The following is a 19,059-nucleotide window of genomic DNA, read 5'->3' as shown; positions in this document are numbered from 1 at the left end:
AGATACATTAATGCTTTCAAAAACTTCAGATAGTCATCTGAAGAGTATGTGCTTTAACCAACTTTCTTTAGCTCGATGCTTTTTTTTTTTTACTCATCCGATGTTTCTATATAGTTTACATTTCACTGGAATATTTTGTTTCTATAAGGCCTCATAAAGTACCTCTTCCTCTTAACAGCATTGGAATAGTTTGTTCTTCATTGGGAATAGAAGTATTAAGTACTAGTAGGTCTCTGATTTTAGGCAGTAATGCAAGCGAACGCGTACTGGAATCCTGCTGGGTTTTGAGAGGACATTGAAATGGCATGTAAAGCGAGAAGCTTTTAAATCACTCCGGTAATCAGAAACGTTCCTAGTCGTTACAGGCTTAAACACATAAAGGCATAGATTTTCCAGAATGTAGGCTTCTGCATCAGTAAACTCTATGGAAGAGATGATTGGTTAGCAAGGTAGAAAGGAACACTTGCACTATTTGAATATTAATGTAATCTACCCGTGTGAGAAGCCGCACTATCTTCCTGCCAGAGGACTAAATTGCATAGAAGAGACTCCTGCATCAGGCACATAATCCAAAGGAAACCCTAATTTATATGCTAATTAGCCCACATGTTAAGAATTACAGGGTTAATTAAGCATATCATCCCACCCACAATTTTATCAGTGATAGACATGGAGGTGCAGAGCAAAAATCTTGCCATTCAATCGAATTAACTACCTATAGCGATTCTTTAGGGGTCCTTCTTTCAAAGCAAACCCAGCAAGTTAAATCACGTTTCATTCAAAATAATGTCAGGGCTGTGTAGAAGTTTTTGTGTTAAAAAGGCATGGTGGGGGCAGGGAGTGGGGAGGAAGCGGTTTATACAGTGTCCTACATAGCCTGAACTTTATGTTTAATTAAACTGGGTTGGCTTCAGTTATTGAACATGAAATAGCTGCTAATTGATTGAGAACACAGCCACTGAGGTTCAACAGCTTTGTAATAAATGCATCTCTTATGGCACAGTTGTTAAAGCTAAATATATTTTAATCATCAATTTTGTATTTAATTAGGATCCTGAACCCATCTCATTACATAAAAATTAAATCCTTATTTCAGACTCTTGGAGCCTGACCATATAACTGCACGCTGGGCTTGCAAAAGGGTTGCTGACAAGTCATTTTGTTATGTAGCGCTTGGCCCCTATGTAAGAAATGTGCTGGAAAGAAATGTGAAAATGATGTGTCTTTATCTAGAAATGGATGCAGCTGCTAGCTTGAGAAGCCGTGTGAAAGCAGGTCTTATTATTGGCATGGCTTCAATGGCTTCAATGTGATTAAGAAGAAAAGGCCTAACAATTCCTGTTTTATTTAAGGGGCTACCCCTGTCAATTTCATGAGGCTCATGAGATGTCATGGAGGGGATGGTCCGACCCAAAGGAGGAGTGGGAGGAGATGGGGAATTGGAGAATCCTTGGGAAAGTCCCAGTGGGATGGTGGAATTGGGGCCCCAAGAAGTGTCAGATGGTGAGGGAGGTCTTGGTCCCTCCTTAGGGTCTGAAACTCCCGTTTCAAGTAGATTGTCAAAGGAACGTCCCTAACGTAACCCCTCCTCCTCTCAGTGAGGAGCCTGCTTCTTCTGGCAAACTGGTGCACTGGTGTGAGCAAACCTCACAGAGCTAAGCCACTCAAAGGAGTGCCTGTTTGCTTGCTGAGTCCCAGGACTCTGGCCCCTTGCTGAGCCCACACCACTCTTCCTAAGGAAGGTGCAAGGTGGGTGTCACTTGTTGGCTCAACGCCTCAGCTTCTGTTCCACGGCATATAACTTAGGTAACTTACATTCATTTCAGTGCAAAGGAAATGTGAAGATAATCTAAATCCCTGTGATCAACTATGTATTATTTGCAGAATTAAAATAACCACCAGCAGCAATGTAAATGAATGCCGTCCTATTCACTTGACTAATTTCTATTCCTGATGGCAAGCAAACACAGGAATTGCAGCAATTTCTGCTTCCTCCTTCATTTTTTGTTGGAATTCTCTGACATCCCTAATCACACTAGATTTCTGGTATAAAGAAGCCAGCTTTATCCCTTGTGTTAGATTCCTGAAAGAGAAATAATGGAATATTTCACATTTTGGCTCTAATCCTCAACACATTTCCTCTGAAGTAAGTCCTATTGGTTTTGACTGCATTGGCTTTCAAGGAACCATTATTAGGGTTGGAGTCTTATTTCAATTTCCAGAAGATTATTCAATTATAACGTCTATGTATAACTTTCCCAGGCTATTTGTCTGGGAAAGAACATGTCTCCTGCCCTTTCCCCTCGTCTAGGGACACCTCTGATTCCATATTCTCCTTGCAAGTTAGCCACTACTGTCACTTGGTTCCTTGATGGGACAATTGGTTCCTAATCTCCCTTGGTTCCGCTCCTTCCTTCTGGGCCGTGTTCAGAAAGTGGTGTTGGGGGATGAGTGTTCAGACCCCTGGGCTCTCACTTGTGGGGTGCCTCAAGGTTCTGTCCTCTCCCCCATGCTTTTTAACTATATGCAGCCGCTGGGAGAGACCATCAGGGGGTTTGGACTGGGTGTTCATCAGTATGCAGATGATACCCAGCTCTACCTCTCTTTCAAATCAGAACCAGTGAAGGCAGTGAAGGTCCTGGGTGAGTGTCTGGAGGTGGTTGGAGGATGGATGGCAGCTAACAGATTGAGGTTGAATCCTGACAAGACAGAAGTACTTTTTTGGGGGGACAGGAGGCGGACAGGTACGGAGGACTCCCTGGTCCTGAATGGTAACTGTGCCCTTGAAGGACCAGGTGCGCAGCCTGGGAGTCATTTTGGACTCACAGCTGTCCATGGAGGCACAGGTCAAATCTGTATCCAGGGCAGCTGTTTACCAGCTTCATCTGGTACACAGGCTGAGACCCTACCTGCCTGTGGACTGTCTCGCCAGAGTGGTGCATGCTCTAGTTATCTCTTGCTTGGACTACTGCAATGCGCTCTACGTGGGGCTACCTTTGAAGGTGACCCGGAAACTACAACTAATCCAGAATGTGGCAGCTAGACTGGTGACTGGGAGCGGCCGCCGAGACCACATAACACCGGTCTTGAAAGACCTACATTGGCTCCCAGTATGTTTCTGGGCACAATTCAAACTGTTGGTGCTGACCTTTAAAGCCCTAAATGGCCTCGGTCCAGTATACCTGAAGGAGCGTCTCCACCCCCATTGTTCTGCCCGGACACTGAGGTCCAGTGCCGAGGGCTTTCTGGTGGTTCCCTCACTGCAAGAAGCGAAGTTACAGGGAACCAGGCAGAGGGCCTTCTTGGTAGTGGCACCTGCCCTATGGAACACCCTCCCACCAGATGTCAAAGAGAAATCAACTACCAGACTTGTAGAAGACATCTGAAGGCAGCCCTGTTTAGGGAAGCACTATTGTAGTTTAATATTTTGTTGGAAGCTGCCCAGAGTGGCTGGGGAAACCCAGCCAGATGGTTGGGGTATAAATATTTATTTATTTATTTATTTATTTATTTATTTATTTATTTATTTATTTAATTTTGCGCACACACACCACCCAAACCTTCTGGGCCTCTCAACTGGGTTCTAAGCCATAAGGAGGGAATCTGCTGGCATGGAGGTGGATGCAGTTGATCAATATGTATCTGTTGTTTGATCTTTCTATATACATTCCATTTTGTCTTTCAAGGAGGGGTTCTAATCTGGAATCAGCAAACAGTTCCTGCATTTCTTCCCCATTCCCCTTCTAGCTCTTTTCCAACTTCCTGTACAGGCTTTTCTGTCTGGTGTGATTAACCATCTAGTACTGAGATTAGGGTACAATATCTCTGTGACATTAATCGCTGCATGGCATATGCAAATAGGCACAGTCATGTGAATTATATTTACATTTCTCCTCAGGAAGAAGAACTGAATCTATTCAGGCATCTACTCAGCCTTTATTGGCCTGAAGCGGAATCAAAGCAGAACTGCAGTCACAGCTGTACCTGAACTGGAACCAAACTAATAATCTGTAATGATTTGATTCCCTGCCCAGAAACCCTTGTACCAGAAGATGCATCCTTGTAGCATCTTGCCAACCTGGTGCCCTCCAGGTATTTTGGTTGTTTAAGAGTTGTAGTGCACGGCAGTTGGAAGGTGCCAGGTTAGCAAAGGCTGATGTGACCCTTAACCAAGAGAGCTGTCACCTATGACAAATAGTTCAGGGCCATTTCATAAAAGGCCTACACAACATTCACCAGACACTTGGATATTTCCTGTAGAAGACGTTTACTTTGTAACGGTGCGTTCCTAACCATTTCCGCTCAGAAGTAAGTCCCACTGAGTTCACTTGGTGTTACTCACAGGTAACTGGGGTTGCAGCCTTAGTTGCCATGCTTCCTGCCAGTGCAGTCAAGGTGGTCCTCCATTGTTAATAATGGCTTCCAGTTGAAGAGTTGTGATAGATATAAAGAAAAAGGAGTGGGCATAGAAGGGAAGGGAAGAGGAGCGCAGACAAATTCAGATACCAACTGATATCTTACATAATCAAACATGAAAGCCGAGCAGCTTATGTTACATTGGAGCTCGGCTGGCCAGTGGAGAAGAAAACAGAAAACAGAAATAAATGCTCATGAGATGTGCCTGAGCGTACGTTTCAGCCTTTCCTTCTGATTATGCCACATGAGAATTAATTTAAGACGGAATTATACTCTTTTGATCTTTGTGCTAATTTGTTTGGTGCATGATCCACTGCTTCTATAAGCAGGCGAGTGGGAACACATGAGAAGGATCAGAGGATAGGAGGGTAACAGCAGCAGACTGTAAGGTCAGCTTTGGAACATTTGCTGCTTCTGTTTGAACGGGCTCCTGCTGTGGCGTATCCAGCCAACAGCTAGAGAGTCCCCTTCTAACATTACGTGGAGGGAAATAGGAACTATCATTTTTTATCAAGTGCATGAGACACCCATAGCATAATGCTAACCAGAAACCTAGCTAAACATTTGGAAAACGTTATTGTCCAAATAACAAAGGTTACTGAATTTTGGGGAAAGCATATTTGGAGATATTGAACAAAATATTGAAGGAGATTCCAAAACTATTTTGGCGCAATTTCTCAAACAAGGATCCATATGTCAAAATAAGCACGTTTTCCTGCAGCATGAGCTGCCTTCAGATGATCAGTCTGAATGCACAAAGGGGCACACAGGAATTTGTAGGGCAAGCCCCCTTTCCCTTAATAATACTGCATATACTGGACATGGTCCCTGCCTGATGTGTGCTTGGAGCGGCTGCCTTACTCAGGTTGGGTCTCCAAGACAGGATGGGAACCCTGATTGACTAGCGCTTCCATCTGTGTTGGAAATCCTATGTGCAAATGAGCCACTCGCCTTCTGACTCATGCTGACCGCTCATTGGCCAGAGAGTGCCCCTGTCATTTAGGGACACTGAGGTACAGTGTTTTCGAGTTGGGTGGGGTTCCTTCTGCCCATTTATGCTTGCCCCTTTGCACATTCAAACTGAGCATCTGAAGAGGACTAGAGCGAAAGGTTTATTGTTTCAGACAACATATACCAGGCATAGGCAAACTCGGCCCTCCAAATGTTTTGAGACTACAACTCCCATCATTCCTAGCTAACAGGACCACTGGTCAAGGATGATGGGAATTGTAGTCTCAAAACATCTCGAGGGCTGAGTTTGCCTATGCCTGACATATAACGTACAGGCCTGAATATAAGCCTCACTTTCCCCCCAAATTCTGACTGCGAAAAGTTAAAGTGCGGCTTATTTGTGACCTTATGGTATGCAGCCAGGAGCGCAGGGCAAACAGCACCAGGAGCGTGGTTAAGCGCTCCGGTTAAGCGCTCTGTGTGTAGTCCCTTGTCCTCTCCCCCAAGGCTGGGAAGGGAGAGAGCGAGGAAGGGGAAAGGCAACACAGCGCGGCTCTCGCCCCCCCGCTCAGGATGCAGCCAGGAGCAACAAGAAACGGAGCAGCTTATATTCGGGTATTTTTCTCTCTCTCTCCCCCCCCCTTCAATTTTAATGGTGCGGCTTATATTCAGGCCAATACAGTACTACCCAAACATTAACACATACCCCCTGACGTTTCTCAGATGAAAATACAGTGGTACCTCGGGTTAAGTACTTTATTCGTTCCAGAGGTCTGTTCTTAACCTGAAACTGTTCTTAACCTGAAGCACCACTTTAGCTAATGGGGCCTCCCGCTGCCGCCGCACAATTTCTGTTCTCATCCTGAAGCAAAGTTCTTAACCTGAAGCACTATTTCTGGGTTAGTGGAGTCTGTAACCTGAAGCATATGTAACCTGAAGCGTATGTAACCTGAGGTACCACTGTAGGGACCTTTCTCACCCTCACAACTGACCCTCCTCAACCCCCCTTTTTTGGCTCCCCACCCCCATAGAACATTTCCTAGCAGAAGAAAGGCAAGTGTCGCAATGGGACACAGCACACACACCCTCCACAATCCTGAGAAAACCCCTTAATCCTGATTATTTTATTCTTTGGTAGATTTATAAAAAGAAAAACATATACCGATAAATTTTAGAAAGGGGCAAGATTAGATGTGTACGCAAAGCTTAAAAAAAAATCAACCAAGACTCCTTGTGCTCCCCATTTCTTTCCGCCCTGGACTGCATTGCCCTCTACCTGCCCTGGGGAGCAAGTGCTGGGCCTCAGTGGCAACAACCTCTCCTCCTCCTCCTCCCCCGTTCTCCAGCAGCCGCTACAGTGGAGAGGCCATGGAGATAAAACGGGATGCTCCTGCACAGCTACCGCCGCTCAGGACAAGTGCTGGCTCACCCTCTTCCCTGAGCTCAGTGGTGGCAGTGCTGGCAAGGGAAACAGAAACATGCCAGGATCAAATCAGAACCTGGGATGGCTTTCATAATTCCAGGAATGTCCCTGGAAAATTGGGACACTTGGCACGTATGTTAACGTTTTTTTAGAAGTTCAAAAGGATGAACTCTCATTGAAGTCCTTAGTGTTTCAATCAGTTTGTGTCTCATTCAGATGAAGTTGTAGCAGTTAAATAGGAAGGCTTGCTGATGTACGCATGAGATACACTTTCAATTTATGCTGATTACTGGAACGTATAGACCTAAACTGCATGTTGCACACAGATGTGCTTAATAAAACCCTGCCAGCTGCTTCTTTTAGTCAAGGCAACTGAGAAAGGAGTTTTGTAGTAGTGAAGTGCTGATGATTTCATGGAGGGTAAGGCTGTCGATAGGGACACGGGTGGCGCTGTGGGTTAAACCACAGAGCCTAGGGCTTGCCGATCAGAAGGTCGGCGGTTCGAATCCCCATGACGGGGTGAGCTCCCGTTGTTCGGTCCCTGCTCCTGCCAACCTAGCAGTTCGAAAGCACGTCAAAGTGCAAGTAGATAAATAGGTACCACTCCGGTGGGAAGATAAATGCCGTTTCCGTGTGCTGCTCTGGTTCGCCAGAAGCGGCTTAGTCATGGTGGCCACATGACCCGGAAGCTGTACGCTGGCTCCCTCAGCCAATAAAGCGAGATGAGTGCCACAACCCCAGAGTCGGTCACGACTGGACCTAATGGTCAGGGTTCCCTTTACCTTTAAGGCTGTCGATGGTTTCCAGCCTAAGGTTACCAGACGTCCCCGTTTCCACAAATCAGACCCCGTGATAAAATCCATCTATTTAGTAGGAAGTTGAAAAGTGTCCCCGGATTCATTGAAAAAAATCTGGTAACCTTATTCTAGCCAATATGGCCCGGCTCTGCCTCCTCAATCAGAGGCAGCAGTGCTTTTGGATACCAGTTACTCGAAACAGCAGGAGGTGAGAGGGCTCTTGCATGTGGCTCCTGCTAGCAGATTTCCCACAGGCATCCAATTGGCCAGTGTGAGAACAGCATGCTGGACTACATGGCCCATTGGCCTGATCCAGCAGGCTCTTATGTTCTTACAAGGATGGGCCTTCCTCTTCCCCCTGCCTTTCTGTTGCAATGTCCTTTTACAGAGCTTCTCCCTGCACCCACTCCATGCCGGGTGTTTCAGATCTGTGCTCATTGGATGGATTTTGTTCGTTTAGTTAGCATTACGTTTATATTAGAAGCAATTCATTGCAAGCAGTGAACACCTTTCCCCTCTCAAGGAACTCCAGGTGGTATACAGATTTCTCTTCCTCCCCATTTTATCGTCACAACAACCCTGTGTAGTAGGTTAGGCTGAAACAGAGAGTGTCTGGGCTGTGGTCACCTACCGTGCTTTATGGTTGAGTTGGGATTATGTTGAATCATACTCTGCAGAAGAGAGGGCTGGGGTCAAATTGCAGTAGGGATGTGACAATTGGGAAAAGGTCAGTGCCCTGATGAGGTTGGAAATCGCCCCAACCCTGGTCATCAGATAGTTTGACCAGTAGGAAGGAGGTGATAAGCCAGGCTTCCTCAACCTCGGCCCTCCAGATGTTTTTGGCCTACAACTCCCATGATCCCTAGCTAGCAGGACCAGTGGTCAGGGATGATGGGAATTCTAGTCTCAAAATATCTGGAGGGCCAAGGCTGAGGAAGCCTGTATAAGCCCCCTCCTCCACTGGTCTACATACTTTCATACACACATATATATTCCTCTCTATATATACCTCTCTCTATATATACCTCTCCTCTCTCTCTCTCAATCCATTTCGGTTAAAAAGAACCCAGATTAAGGAAGGAAGGATGATGTGAACTGATTGTAAACACTGCAAAATAATGTGATAAATACTTGTGAGCACTAAAGGGTAGATGGAAGGTTACTGCCTGAGATTTAGCCTGCTGCTTTCTGAATCTGCTGTTGCCTTAAGGTGTGGTTCCCTTATCTCTGAACTCCACCATGCCTTTAACATCCAATGGATACAGATTTTCAAGTCAGTATTTTTCTCTTGTATTATTAACTCTTCAGTAGGAAGTGAGTTTGTCATGTGTGACAGTTATGGGGTGATGAGAAGCAGATTTTGGAGGTACCTGTTCCTTAGTAATGTACTGGTCACCTTGGAACAGATGGTTTCTCTCCTGCGGTTCTCCTCAGACGTGTATTTGGCTAATCTTTATGAGTACCCAAAGGATCATCCCAACCTTTAAATGTTTTTATATCCTCCCCCACCCTAACCCCCCTCCATCATAATCCTAAATGTAGCGCAACCTCCTGGCTTATAAAACAAAAAGACCTCATCAAGACAGGGGTGAGCAGAAGGTAGATCAGAATCAACTGGAATGTCTCTGACTGATTTGCAGTAGATCACCTGAGATTTCTGACTGACCAGTTGTTTAGCAATTGCAAACACCTGCTTCCCCCCTCTCCCACCACACCCCCCAACATTAGGATGCTGAAATAAAGAAAGCCTTGGGAATAACCAGGAAAATGGCTAAGAATGTTCACAGATAATTATGCAAAGTGACCTTTTTTCTAGAGGGGTTAGGAAAAGAAAAATATCAACAATTTTCTCTGAAACGTTCTGAGAAATTTGGTCTCAGCTCTAAATGGAAATGTTTTCAGGCCTTTACAGTTCCCTAGTACCCCAATACCCCTAAGAGATTAGAACTGCACTCATCTTAATTATAGCGTACAGAAGGAACCATGGTGCATAATGCCAAGAGGGCATATTGTTTTTACAATCAAGGTTGTTACAAAAGCAGCTAAATTGGTCTCTCTCTCTCTCCCCCCCCCCCCGCCTTCAAGCAGCGATACAAGGTGTTTTTAGCCAGGGAATCACACGAACCTGCAACTTTATATTTTCTTAAGCTTGAACGAAACATGATTTATTCCTCCCCCCGTATTTCTGTTAATCCCAAACCAGAACAGATCAATATATATGTAAAAAGAAACAAACAGCTTGATTAATCACTTATCAGCCAGTTTAGGTTGCACAGTTCTAGTTGACTGGGAGGTCTTGTGCAACAAACCTGTTTTCCCCATTGAATATCAGACCTTTCTGTGATATGGAAAGCGATGGAAAAAATGCCCTGGAAATTGTGGGATGGAACATTGTCTAATGTCAGGGCACCAGCCAATAATAAATCACATGGAGTAAGCGAAGTTAACTCTTTATTTGAAGAAATAAGGAAGACCTGCTCAGGGGTCCCAGGCCTAATGAGTATGGCAACTCTTCTCGTGGGTCTTGTCCCTATGAGGCAGTTGCGGAGGCTGAAAGTCCCCGCCTTCCCACAGCAGCCTAAATCTCCTACTCCCACAGGTCCTTCCCAAGCAATCTGATACTCCACCAACATGCCTGTCTCTGCACCTCCCTCTTCATACCTCTACAGGTCCCGGGAGCCTAGGGTGGAGGAAGGCTTGTTGCAGCAGAAAGAGGAGACTCTCTGGCTTCTTCATCAGCCTGATTCCTGCTTCGGATTCTGATTTAGGACTTCCCTCTGCCACATATTCTCGCAGCTCACTAAACCTTGTTACCTCTTCAGCTTCCAACACCTCCTCCGCCCCTCTTCCCCCTCTTCTTCCTCTGACCACTTCCTCTGACCGTCCCACCACCAATTCCCAGGCTCTGAACCATCTTCCCTTGGGGGTTCCCTAGCTAGTGCCTCCCACTCTTCCTGTGTCCAGCCAGTCCATGGCATCTAATCTCTCTGTAAACACACCAGGATGAACGTTTAGTAGACAGGTCTTGTACATGAACTGGAGGTGGGGGTTGCACCAGGTAGTCGTGCATGCCCATTACAGATCCTCCAACTGTCCCTATTTTCCAGGGACATCCCTAGTTTAGAGAAGCCGTCCCAGTTTCTGATTTGATCTTAGAATGTCCCACTTTTCCTTAGGATACTCCTATTTTCATTGGAGAAATGTTGGAGGGTATGGAATTATTTGGCTCCCGAGCCATCTGAAGGCAATCCTCTATAGGGAATGTTTTTTTAAAATGTTTAATGTGAGAGCCAGTGTGGTAGGGTGGTGAAGGGCGGTGGACTCGTAATCTGGTGAACTGGGTTCGATTCCCCGCTCTTCCACATGCAGCTGCTGGGTGACCTTGGGCTAGTCACACTTTTCTGAAGTCTCTCAGACTCATTCACCTCACATAGTGTTTTTTGTGGGGGAGGAAGGGAAAGGAGATTGTGAGCGGCTTTGAGACTCGTTAGGGTAGTGATAAAGCGGGATATCAAATCCAAACTCTTCTTCTTATTATTATGTTTTTATATATGTTGAAAGCTGCCTGGAGTGGCTTGGGAAACCCAGGAAGATGTGTGGGGTATAAATGGTAAAATTATCATGATGGAATGGGACGTCCCTATGTTCATCGGAGATATGTTGGAGGGTTTGCCATCAGCTCCTCACCCTGGGATCTGTGTGTATAGCTGTTTGTGTGAAAGTTGCCCTCTCTGCAGGCCCTGTGCTGGATACAGAGGTGCCTGGTGGAATGGCTGCTCAACATGACAGCAGAGCCCTGGGACTTCTTGGCACAGCCCTGCTCTCCTGTTGCTTTTACTCATAATGCCCAAGTACATAAGAACAAGAAAGACCCTGCTGGAGCAGGCCAAAGACCCATATCATTCAGCACCCTGTTTTCATGGTGTCCAACCAAAAACAGGCCTATGGGAAGCCCATCAAGCACAGCACTGTTGTCACAGTAGACAAGCAGATGATGTCTATGGAAAGCCTGTAAGCAGGTCCTGGGTGCAACAACCTTCTCCCTACTTGTGATTCCCTGCAACTAGTATTCAGAAGAATACTGCCTCCAGCAGTGGAGGCATAACATGTATTGAGGTAGAACATATACAGGGAGAATTGGTTACCCATTCGGTTTGCCTAGGCTTCTTTACTGCGCCCTCTTCAAGCATGGAAGAAACTTCCAAGCATTTCAAAAGCTTCTCTTCTGACAAGTTTAAAATAAATCCCACCATTGTGTCTGTGCAGCTAAAACTCCATTTTCCAGCTGCATCCCCTTTTTTACACCCAGAATGTTGTCAAGTCTCTGGTACGACTGCGAACAAATCAGGCTACTAAAAACCTCTTGTTGTGACATCATATACATAAAAAGGGTATTCCCACGAGTGCAATGCTGTTTGTGAATGAGGCCTGAGAATTCAACTCTTCCCATAGCTTTAACTCAATTTTTAACGGCGACTCGTAGCTATCTAGAGATAACGGCTTGGCTTTCATAGAGAAGTTTTCACAGATACATTAATCAGGCTTTGGATTTTCCAGCATCTACTAAAATCTTTATTGCTACTTAGTCACACATTCACCCAGCCAACACTCGCCGCCAGTTGAAGCCAAACTTCACTCATCATTGTCTGTGATTTAGCTAACATCTTCTACAGCTATGTACTAAATGTAAGTTCAGCAGCACTTAGATTTTGCGATGCATTACATCTAATTTCTCAAGTAATTAATTTGTTAGGTAGCTTGATGAAACCCAGACGCTATAACTGCGACATGATTTCAGACATCATTTAAAAAGGTGAAAGACTCATGGGTATCATACCGGCCCATGGCAGACATACCACTGGCTCCCTGGGAAACAATGGTTTGCAAACTGGGAGCCAGCCTTTTCTTAATCTCTGGGGTGTTCTCCCTCCTTTCTGAGCATTAAACATGGTTTCACATTACACTTGCACCCAAACAAGCCATGGTTAGCACAAACCAAGTGCGCTGTGACCATGGTTTGCAAACACTTTGAAGACTGTGATTACCATCTGTGGTTTTTGAGGGGATTATTGTTTGTCGGTTATGATTTGCATCAGTACACATAAGATGCAAACCATGGTTAATCTGAGAAAAGGAAAGAAGGGGAATTACTTCCTGTGTCTGAGTGGGCTAAGAAGGGAGTACCCAACCTCTTTGGGAGAAAAGATATCTCATGTGGCAGTTGCTGCCAGAGCAAGTGAAGTATTTTTGCCTATTCTTATTGAAACAAAGTCTGCTATTGAGGAAGTTAGGTGCTGGGTTGCTGCACAGCAATAGAAGCAGATTTCTCCTTAAAACTATGAGTCAGTGAAAGGGGTAAAGCAAGTGTTTGAAGGGTTTTCCTTGTGTCACTTTATGTATGTGTTGATTGGCCTCTGGGGAAAGGAAATGTGTTGATTGGCCACTGGGGAAAGGAAATCCAATCTCTTAATCTGTAATTCTGACAACAAAAGTGGAACAGGAATACATACACTGGATAATATATTAATTGGCCCCCCTTTCTTAGACCTACATGCCTAAGGCTGGCAGCTACGAGTCTACTGTACTATAAAATGGCCCTGGGTTGGCTCTCCTGTTATACATTTTTATGAAGTGGGGCTCCACTGTTCTCCAGATGTACGGCCAAACTAGTTATGTATCACAGTCATGAGTTTGTTACACACAGGCTGTATACACACTGTACATTTAAAACACATTTGAAGTGCATCCCCCCCCCCCAAAAAGAATTATGGATACTATAGTTTCTTAAGGGTAGCTAGGAACTGTAATTTTGTGAGGGGTAAACTACAGTATCCAGAATTCTTTGAGGAGAAGAATGTGCTTTAATGAAAAGTTGTATACGCAGCCTCATAGTTGCTCCAATCACCTATAACATAGAGGAACGGAGGTCTACTTTTTACACAAAATATGAGCCCAGAGGAGAGGGGCTTGAAATCTCCCCCCTTTCCCTGTGTTACCTTGTGCTTTAGTAGCTCTGAAGCACTTAGCCCTCAAAAGTGAACCAAGCATGGGGGGGGGGGAATCACTTATTTTAAAAAATCATTTATTATTATATTTATGTCTCATTTCCACTGCCACTGGAGCTCTAGATGGTGTACATCATTGTTCCTATCCCTATCTAATCCTCACAATAACCCTGTGAGATAAGTTAGGCTGAGAGACCATGACTGGCCCAAGGTGAGCTTCCTGAGCAGGAATTTGAACCCTGGTCTCCCAGGTCCTAGACCTTCGATCTAACCACTTCACTGCAATGCAGTGTTGTGTAGTGCTAGGTAGGGTGGGGTGGGTGAACAATTTTCCTTCTCCTCTGTAACAAAACTCTATTTAGTATAGCCCGGAGTTATGTTTCTGGGTCCACCAGCTTTACAGTGGTACCTCGGGTTACATATGCTTCAGGTTACATACGCTTCAGGTTACAGACTCCGCTAACCCAGAAATAGTACCTCAGGTTAAGAACTTTGCTTCAGGATGAGAACAGAAATCGTGTGGTGGTGTCGTGGCAGCAGCGGGAGGCCCCAGTAGCTAAAGTGGTGTTTCAGGTTAAGAACAGTTTCAGGTTAAGAACGGACCTCCGGAACGAATTAAGTACTTAACCCAAGGTACCACTGTATCGGTGTTTATGAACAAGACAAACTGCATGTTCAACATACCTCTGTGATTGCCCTGTAAGGTAAAGGGTAAAGGGGACCCCTGACCATTAGGTCCAGTCGTGACCGACTCTGGAGTTCATCTCGCTTTATTGGCTGAGGGAGCTGGCGTACAGCTTCCGGGTCATGTGGCCAGCATGACTAAGCCACTCCTGGCGAACCAGAGCAGCGCACGGAAATGCCGTTTACCTTCCCGCCGGAGCGGTACCTATTTATCTACTTGCACTTCGACGTGCTTTCGAACTGCTAGGTTGGCAGGAGCAGGGACCGAGCAACGGGAGCTCATCCTGTCGCGGGGATTTGAACCGCCGACCTTCTGATCGGCAAGTCCAAGGCTCTGCGGTTTAACCCACAGCGCCACCAGCGTCCCTGTAGTTTGATCCAAAGAAAGCCTGTGGTGGGGAAAACAGAACTCTCGCCAGACCAACAGTTTGAAACTCACTTGGTAACTTAATAGGAGGAGGTGTTTTGATCATTAGCTGCTACTGCTGTGCAACGTAGCCAGATAGGGCTTCCATTAATTACACGTGAAGTCATCTCTGGCAAACTTCCAGCAGGGGATGGGGGCTTGCTCAAAACTAGTAAGGAAAGAGCCAGATTCTTATGGGATAGCAAAAATAGGCTGATGGTTTTGCAGCATCACTAGCATAAAAGAAACTGATCCTTTTGAGACATGCAAGAAACATGGATTTTGTTAACAGATAAAGGGATTTGTCAAACAGACAGAAGTGTACCTACCTATTGGCTCCTTTCGTTTCTGTTCAATTGTTAGGTGGATTTTCACTATCCATCAAGTGCTTTTCTTCTTACTAACCTTGATTATTTTTAGTCCAACTACATCCCATGCAGTTTATTTCTGATTTAAAGCCTGTCCATTCCAACTCTGGGTCAATGGTTTCTCGACTGTCTTTGGTTAACAATGGAATTCCAGCTAGCCAGCCAAAATGAAAGCAATGACTTCAGGGACTGGCTCCACTTTCAAAGTGAAGCGCTGAGATAGGAATGTATGTCAGAGATAAGGAACTAAATGGAAACAATTAACATTGGCGTGAAAACGGATGTATGGAAGCAATTACCAAATGAATTGCAAAGAGATCTGTAGGACTCCAGACAGACAGGACTGCGTGTGCTCCTTGTGTCTGTAAGATTTGCCTTGCAAGCAAGGAATCCAGCATCTGAGGTCCTGAGAATCTGTTTTTATATTGTCAGAGACATGTGCTTTGCAAAAATGTGTATATCAGGGGAAATTCCATGCAAAAAAGGGTATACCAGGAAGAATTTTGCACTGTAATGCTGAAGAATTTTCATATGGCAAGCTGATGTGGAAATGTGAAGAGCTGAACTGAAGGTTGGAAAAATGAAAAACCAAGAGAAGCTAACACTGTCCTATTTGCACACCCTTACCTGCAGGTTTAAAAAAAGGCTAGTTCCACAGGATACATTTGTTAGCTCCATTTAGCTTGGATAGTCTGTAGAACAAACATTGCTAGCAGTTGGAACAGAGGACATTAAGAGTGCATTTACTTACTTTTTCTTTATAAGAAAAGTGAAAAATCAATATGCCATTCCTGGCATTTTAAACTCTTTCCAAGTGACCTTTTAGTGACCTCACCTGCTCTTCCTTTCTTCCCAGAAGGCACCACTTCTCAAAAACATCTGCTTAGACCCCAAGGCTATTTTCTTCTACTCTTCAACTAGAAAGAAGGGCGGAAAAAGCAAACAGAGGAAGCAATTTTAATATAGATGCAATATGTTACTAAGGACTGCATCAGAATTTTCTCCTTCTGGAGGAGTGAGTCAGGAACAGCCTTGGAAAAGCCTGCCAATAGGCATACTTAAACAAGTAATGTTTTAGGCCTTAATGAATACATTAGAATAAACAAGGGAAGATGTTCAATAACACAAAGGGAACGCTTGTGCTCCTCTGAATAAGGCTGCCGTTTACCTTCCCGTCGGAGCGGTACCTATTTATCTACTTGCACTTTGACGTGCTTTCAAACTGCTAGGTTGGCAGGAGCAGGGACCAAGCAACGGGAGCTCACCCTGTCGCGGGGATTTGAACCGCCGACCTTCTGATCGGCAAGTCCTAGGCTCTGTGGTTTAACCCACAGCACCACCCACTTCCATCATAAAACAGCACTAAACAACAAGTAAGATTGCATCCTATAACAGGGAGTGGTGGAGCTACCCTCCTAGAACTGGCGCTGCTGCTTTGTACATGGGACAGTGTCACAGAGGGGCAGAATGGCAGTAAGGTCAGGGCTGTGCGGGTGTACTGGCAGAACCAATCCAACCCTCCCACCAGTGCTCTAATGGAGCCCCAACCCTACTGTCAATCTGCCCTGTCCAGTTATATAGCAGTGATGCTGGGGTTGGGAGGATAGCTGCGCACTACTGCCACACTGCATCAGTCACTCCTGTGTTTAACAGTGTGAGCCACAGGCAAAACTAATAGCAGTTCAGTTGACAAAAGTCTAATGAAATAGAAAAGTCTTCAGTAGGTTTCTAAAAGAGAAAATAGAAGGCAGTTGTCTTGTCCCTGCATCCAAGTTCCACTAAGCTGCTGCAATCACATTGAAGACCTTATCGTAGGGAGCGGCAAATATGGCAGCTAAAGTTTCTTTCAGTTTTTCATTTGTCCAGTCCTTAAGTCTCCACATTTCTTCATAAGTTTGTCGTCGTCATCATCATCATCATTTTATAAAACATGCTCATAAAAATCACCAGCATTTTAGTGCAATTTTTTCCAGACAGGCAATTTTTGTGTGTGTGTACAATTGTGCCTGAAATACACATTTTTGCAAGCAATATCCTCATAATGCATTTAATACTGTATTTTCATTAATACATTTATTTTATGCATGTTCTCGCCTAATATATACATTTTTGTCCACATTTATTTAGTTGGAGACCTGCATTACAAAATTTGGAGAACTGCAAAATTTGAAAAGTAGATGGGTTGTAATTCACATATTTTGTTGGAAAATGCGAATTACATAGAGGGAAAAGGAAATGCAAGGGCCCCTATTTTTCACCTGAAATTGAAATTTCATGCTCCCCCCCACTCTCCCTGAGAAAAGTGCAAGCTCTAAGTGGATTTGGAATATGTTTAGGCACATAGGTCCAGTTGTGGGCGAGGTAGACGTGGTCCAGTCAAATCCCTCTGCAGCCACTTAACTAAGTAGGTGACCTTGAGCCAGTTAATGCCAGCCTATCCTAGTTTAGTTTTTGTATTATGGTCAAAGGAAAAATATGTTTAAAGGAAAATGTCATCCATCTATTCTCACATTTAGATGTTGCCCTTCTTCCTCAGAGCTGTTGGTGGCAAGGGGGAAAAAAAGGTATAAAGGAGAATTCCCTGGATGCCAAGATCCAGGTTTGGGGCAAATACTCTTTGGTGAGAGAACCCCAGCAGAGATTTAAAATCATAAAATATGCAGCAAAGTAGAGCGTGGAAATACGTACTGTTAGATCTTTAAATTATACTTCCCTTAGCATAGAAAAAGAACACCTGTTTGGTAAGTTAAAAATGGTTTTCTTCACGTGCTTCTCCATACAGCATTCAGAAAAGACAAGCAATAAGATTTAGATTCCAAAGTAGTGAGTTTCTAAATTATTTGCATAGAAACACAAAAATGGCTTGCTTATGCCATGGAACATCCAGCTTAGACCTCCTTCCTGGAAGTGTTCTTATGGTGCAAAAAGGCTTCATAACCCTTCCTCCTAAGGTGAAGGGGGGTGACCTAGCTAAGCCTGGCAGGACAGCTAACTCTATGGTCTTAACCCCTTCATACATTAATTAGAGATAAACATGTTGGCTATATGAGGCTGATTATCTCATACCCACCTCAGAGTTTTTACAGTGATAAAATGGGGTAATAATTTTGGTGTTTCTTTAGCTAATTGGAAGAAGGAAAATATAGACATATGTGCACACACACATCTCTGTGTCAGACAAACAGAGAGAGCATGCCAGAATGAACTATTGCAGCCTGAATCCTGTGATAGTCCTACTTTAGAATATGTGGTTTGAGGGCAGAAACCTAAATGTTTTAGCAGGATTCAAATAGGATGAGATATTTCTGTGGATAATTAAGACATTTATGATTACAGCAGTGTGGTTAAAACCACACATTTTTCATCGCCTAAACCTTCCTGTAAGGGATTCTAGAAATTTCCCTTTCTGTAGGTGAGTCCACAAATGTCTAAGGGGGAAACTGAATTTCCCTGAAGTTTCTGATATTGGCTGTTCTCCAAGACATTGACTAATGACTTGAGCTGGGCTGGCTGCTATTGATGTCTCAGTAGGCAGCTACAATATGAGATAGCCATCCTTTGATGTTGTTTTGCTGCCATACCTATAAGTCATTTTTAACGGAAATGTTTACAAGCTCCAAATTAAGTAATATTTGCTTTCCCCAGTAGGGAGGTAATTGACTTACTGATTTCTTAGTGAAATAAGCATGCATTTTTTGTGGTTTCCATATCATGTTGTAGGAAGTGTGGATCCAATAGTCCATGAAAAACAGTCACCTTCTTGGTGTCCTTTCTCTCTTTTACATCAGACCCAAACAGCTGCTACATTTCCAGATGTTCTTATCACTACAGAATAGGGATCACTAATTATTCTGATGGTACAAAATACCCTTACTCTGATTGTATGAGCATTTCATTATTGCCAAGAAAGTAAAAAAGGGACAAGAGATGCTTCAGAATAAGGAATCTTTCATTAGAGAGTAATATAGAAGAATGAAATATATGCTGGAGTGCGAGCAAAACATTTAAG

At 44.3% G+C, this 19,059-nt stretch overlaps 2 long non-coding RNA genes across 2 annotated transcripts in view; one reads left to right on the top strand and one right to left on the bottom strand.

Moving 5' to 3' along the window:
• The window catches only part of LOC307217497, a 267,460-nt gene that overhangs the window by 75,326 nt on the left and 173,075 nt on the right, over positions 1-19,059 (top strand). The gene's annotated exons all lie outside the window — the stretch shown is intronic.
• Positions 1,719-17,590, bottom strand: LOC307217500. The gene is made up of 4 exons (XR_013839622.1): positions 17,561-17,590; positions 15,886-15,967; positions 4,343-4,419; positions 1,719-2,083 (listed from the first exon to the last, which is right to left on the bottom strand). It is a non-coding gene; the product is annotated as an uncharacterized lncRNA (long non-coding RNA).

This window comes from Podarcis cretensis, assembly GCF_951804945.1.
Source record: "Podarcis cretensis genome assembly, chromosome: 5".
Lineage (NCBI taxonomy): Eukaryota > Metazoa > Chordata > Lepidosauria > Squamata > Lacertidae > Podarcis > Podarcis cretensis.
Note: the sequence above shows the minus strand (reverse complement) of the source record. Positions and strands in the feature narration are given on the sequence as shown.